The sequence below is a fragment of the Mesoplodon bidens genome (assembly GCF_964165515.1).
Source record: "Mesoplodon bidens genome assembly, chromosome: 3".
NCBI lineage: Eukaryota > Metazoa > Chordata > Mammalia > Artiodactyla > Ziphiidae > Mesoplodon > Mesoplodon bidens.
In genome coordinates this window covers 115,657,759-115,663,758 of record NC_138178.1, presented here as the reverse complement: position 1 = coordinate 115,663,758, position 6,000 = coordinate 115,657,759, and positions in this window count along the sequence as shown.

The window sequence follows — 6,000 nt, the reverse complement described above, 5'->3', positions numbered from 1 at the left end:
TCCCTGGTGGAGCAGTGGTTGAGATTCTGCCTGCTAATGCAGGGGACAAGGGTTCGAGCCCTGGTCTGGGAGGATCCTACATGGCGTGGAGCAACTGGGCCCGTGAGCCACAAGTACTGAGCCTGCACGTCTGGAGCCTGTGCTCCGCAACAAGAGAGGCCGCAATAGTGAGAGGCCCGCGCACCGCGATGAAGAGTGGCCCCCGCTTGCCACAACTAGAGAAAGCCCTCGCACAGAAACGAAGACGCAACACAGCAAAAAAAATAATTAATTAATAAACTCCTACCTGCAACGTTTAAAAAAAAAAAACAAAAACTGACCAGTACTCCTCAAAACTCTTAAGGTCATCAAAACCAAGGAAAATATGAGAAATTATCACAGCCAAAGGGAGCCTAAGGAGAAATAATAACTAAATGTAATAAGGTATCCTGGATAATATCATGGAACAGAGAAAGGACATTAGATAAAAATAAAACTATGGAATTTAATTAATATTAACATATAATTACTGGTTTTTTTAATGTAATAAATATATCATACTAATATAAGATGTTAATAACAGGGGAAACTGCAGCAGTTGGGCAAATGTGCACTCTTCATACTATTGACCAAGTTCTCCTGTACATTTTAAATTGTTTTAAAAAATAAGTCTGTTCAGTAAAAAGATCAGTGGTTGCCAGGGGTTAGAGGGAGGGATGAATAGGTGGAGCACAAAGGATATTTAGGGCTATGAAAATACTCTGTATGATGCTATAATAGTGGACACATGTCATTATACATTTGTCCAAACCCATAAAATGGGTATCACCAAAAGCAAACCCTAATGTAAACTATGGTTTTTGGGTGACAATGATATGTCAATGTAGGTTCACCAACTGTAACAAATGTACCACTCTCGTGGGGAATGTTGCTAAATGGGGGAGGCTGTGCATGTGTGGGGGGAGGGAGCATACAGGAAATCTCTGCATCTTTCTCTCACTGTGAACCTAAAACTAAACTACAGAAATAAAGTCTATTTAAAAATCTATTAGTTTTTAAAAATCTCTTAAATTTGAATAAACCTGACTTTATAATAAATAGTAATATAACACTCACATTTGGGAGATTGATGATGACCTATTTTTCTTGGGACGTTCATGATTTTAAACTTAAATTTGAATTCTAGTTTCCACAAGCAATATTTCAAAGAGAATTTTCTGAGTTTTTCTTTTCAAAATAAATATGTCTCCAGTGGGGAGAGCTTATACTTTTATAGAGAAAATCAGGCAGTGGGCTGGGCATGCTCTCTCTAAATTACATTAATACCACTTTGTTTTGCAGTAGTGTTTCCTTTTTTCCTCAGGTGAGCCAGCCATATAACTATTAATGATATGTTATAATTTTTATCTTCTAAAATTATTTCATTCATTTACTAAACATTTACTGAGTGCCTTGCAAGAGAAAGGGAGGGGAACTGACAATCATTCTTCCATACAACAGATATTTATTGAGAGCTTTTTTTTAAAAAAAATTATTTATTTATTTATTTATTTACTTTTGGCTGCATTGGGTCTTCGTTGCTATGTGCGGGCTTTCTCTAGTTGTGGTGAGTGGGGGCTACTCTTCATTGTGGTGCCTGGGCTTCGCATTGCAGTGCTTGTTGCAGAGCACGGGCTCTAGGTACACACGCTTCAGTAGTTGTGGCACACAGGCTCAATACTTGTGGAGCACGGGCTTAGTTGCTCCGCGGCATGTGGGATCTTCCTGGACCAGGGCTCGAACCCATGTCCCCTGCACTGGCAGGCAGATTCTTAACCACTGTGCCACCAGGGAAGCCCTACTGAGGGCATTTCGTACAGGGTATTTTGCAAGAAGATGGGATACAGTATAGTGGGAGAGCAAATTTTTAAACAATTACACAAATTGCTCCATTAAAATTCTGTGAAGGGAGTTTCCACAGTGGGAGCTACTTCAAGTAGGCAGCCCTGAGAGAGCACTGTGGTGTTGAAACCATCGAAACACAGTACACATGACTCAAGGCAGCTGTGTGACTGACAGGGTCTTGGTGCTCCGGCCCGGTGTCAGGCCTGAGCTTCTGAGGTGGGAGAGCTGAGTTCAGGACACTGGACCACCAGAGACCTCCTGGTCCCACGTAATATCAGTCAGCGAGAGCTCTCCCAGAGATCTCTGTCTCAATGCTAAGATCCAGCTCCACTCAACGACCAGCAAGCTCCAGTGCTGGACGCCCCATGCCAAACAACTAGCAAGACAGGAACACAACCCCACCTATTAGCAGAGAGACTGCCGAAAATCATACTAAGTTCACAGACACCCCAAACACACCAATGGACGCAGCCCTGCCCACCAGAAAGACAAAATCCAGCCCCACCCACCAGAACACAGGCAGCAGTCCCCTCCACCAGGAAGCCTACACAAGCCACTGAACCAACCTTGCCCACTGGGGGCAGACACCAAAAACAACTGGAAGTATAAACCGGCAGCCTGCGAAAAGGAGACCCCAAACACAGTAAGTAAGTTAAGCAAAATGAGAAGATAGAGCAATATGCAGCAGATGAAGGAACAAGGTAATAACCCACCACACCAAACAAATGAAGACGAAATAGGCAGTCTACCTGAAAAAGAATTCAGAGCAATAAAAATAACGATCTCCAAAATCTTGGAAAAAATGGAGAAAATACAAGAAACGTTTAACAAGAAACTAGAAGAACTAAAGAGCAAACAAACAATGATGAACAACACAATAAATGAAACTAAAAATTCTCTAGAAGGAATCAATAGCAGAATAACTGAGGCAGAAAACGGATAAGAGACCTGGAAGATAAAATAGTGGAAATAACTACTGCAGAGCAGAATAAAGAAAAAAGAATGAAAAGAACTGAGGACAGTCTCAGAGACCTCTGGGACAATATTAAACACACCAACATTCGAATTATAGGGATCCAAGAAGAGGAAGAGAAAAAGAAAGGGTCTGAGAAAATATTGGAAGAGATTATATTTGAAAACTTCCCTAATATAGGAAAGGAAATAGTCAATCAAGTCCAGGAAGAGCAGAGAGTCCCATACAGGATAAATTCAAGGAGAAACACACCAAGACACATATTAATCAAACTATCAAAAATTAAATAGAAAGAAAAAATATTAAAAGCAGCAAGGGAAAAGCAAAAAATAACATAGAAGGGAATCCCCATAAGGTTAACAGCTGAACTTTCAGCAGAAACTCTGCGAGCCAGAAAGTAGTAACAGGACATATTTAAAGTGATGAAAGGGAAAACCTACAACCAAGATTACTCTACCGAGCAAGGATTTCATTCAGATTTGACAGAGAATTTGAAACATTTACAGATAAGCAAAAGTTAAGAGAATTCAACACCACCAAACCAGCTTTACAACAAATGCTAAAGGAACTTCTCTAGGCAGGAAACACGAGAGAAGAAAAAGACCTACAATAACAAACCCAAAACAATTAAGAAAATGGTAATAGAAACATATATATCAATAATTGCCTTAAGTGTAAGCGGATTAAATGCTCCAACCAAAAGACATAGACGGGCTGAATGGATACAAAAACAAGAACATACATATGCTGTCTACAAGAGACCCACTTCAGACCTAGGGACACATACAGACTGAAAGTGAGGGGATGGACAAAGATATTCCACTGCAAATGGAAATCAAAAAAAAAGCTGGAGTACCAATTCTCATATCAGACAAAATAGACTTTAAAATAAAGACTATTACAAGAGACAGTGAAGGACACTGCATAATGATCTAGGGATCAATCCAAGAAGAAGATATAACAATTGTAAATATTTATGCTCCCAACATAGGAACACCTCAATACATAAGGCAAATACTAACAGCCATAAAAGGGGAAATCGACAATCATAGTAGGTGACTTTAACACCCCACTTTCACCAATGGACAGATCATCCAAAATGAAAATAAATAAGGAAACACAAACTTTAAATGACACATTAGACAAGATGGACTTAATTGATATTTATAGGACATTCCATCCAAAAACAACAGAATACACTTTCTTCTCAAGTGCTCGTGGAACATTCTCCAAGATAGATCACATCTTGGGTCACAAATCATTCCCTGGTAAATTTAAGAAAATTGAAATCGTATGAAGTATCTTTTGTGACCACAACGCTATGAGGCTAGATATCAATTACAGGAAAAAATTGTAAAATATACAAACACATGGAGGACACGGGGAGGGGGAAGGGTAAGCTGGGACGAAGTGAGAGAGTAGCACTGACATACATACACTACTAAATATAAAATCGATAGCTAACGGGAAGCAGCTGCATCGCATATGGGGATAAGCTCAGTGCTTTTTGACCACCTAGGGGGGTGGGATAGGGAGGGTGGGAGGGAGGCTCAAGAGGGAGGGGATATGGGGATATATGTATACATATAGCTGATTCACTGTTGTACAGCAGCAACTAACGCACCATTGTAAAGCAATTATACTCCAATAAAGATGTTAAAAAAAAAGTCTATGAAGGAAAGGAGAGGAGCATTATAAGATGTTTCAGCCATTTTAGAAGTAACTTTCCATACCATTTCTTACCTAATTATCACAATTAATGATGTGGTTTACCTATGAGGAAAATGAGGCTCAGAGAGACTAAACTATATGCGAGAGGTCCCTGAGAAAGTAAGTTTTAAAATCAAAGGTCCAATTTAGATCTATATAATTCTAAAGATCACGACTGAAAACACTATTATTTCCTGAATTTCACAAATCACTGAGAGCATACCTTATCCTGACCTTACTAATGAAAAAACTGATGCTGAGAGGAACTAGAACCCAAATCCCTTGAATAATTCATTTATGTTCCCACTATATCATACCTCAAAACAAGCTCTGTAACTTTGATGATACAAATATACAAGCCATGCATGTGGGAAATGAATAAATTTTTGTAAACTTAAAAAAAAGGATATATTGTCATTGCAATAAGTTACTATTAAGCAAAGTATTGGGTTTTTGACATAATTTTGGCAAAAGTCTTACAGCTCTCTTGTAAGCTGAATTTTTAAATTTTTCTATGCTAATCAAATATTTCATTGTGTTTTGGACAGGGCTATTGATCTGGGTGAGGAAAGCAGGTCTGCACACAAGCAGACTCACTCTTAATGAAATTATTTTACAGAGGAAAGTTTCCAAGAACAATTTCAATTTATACCATTCAGAATTCTACCGATTTTTTTCCCAGCTATTGCAGATTCTTTGGGTGACTCCACCAATGTAATAGGATATCTTGAATTTCTTTGCAGAGGAAAACCCAACAGCATAGCCATGTTTATATGAGGTACAAATAAGGAAAGAGGAGAAAAAAAAGTATACAAGTAATAGAAAAGGAAAGCAAGATTAATTTTGCAGAAAACATATAGCTCTTCTTAAAATCTTTTTGTTTTTGTTTGCAGCAAAAAACAAAACAAAACAACTGGGATATGATATAGCAAATATATATATGAAAGAAAACACAGGACTTCCCTGGTGGTCCAGTGGTTAATTCTCTATGCTGACAAAGCAGGGGGCATGGGTTCAATCCCTAGGCGGGGAAGTTCTGCATGCCACGTGGTAGGGACAAAAAAAAACCCCACAACACATAAATAGTAAGTAAAAAGATTCTTGATAATAGATTTATGACAGAATGAATCGCCCAAAATGTTAGCTTCCAAGTTTATCTTTCTGCTTGAGTCTCTGGGAACCAAAACTTATGTTCATTTTCATGGATAAATCATGGAAATATTTAATAAAGACTACTTTTCTTTTTCCCTATTCCTTGCATCTTTATTCTTGTCTCAACCATGTACCTCATGCTAAAATTGTAAGGCCCTAATAGCTATTTAACCCTCACAGTTGAAATAGATCAACATAAAAGTTTTTTAAAAATTCTACCTCAAACCCTAAGGAAAGCATAGAACACATTTCCCTGTGAATCAAAATGTGAAAGGTAAAAGACTGGCTTTGCTTACGTCCTG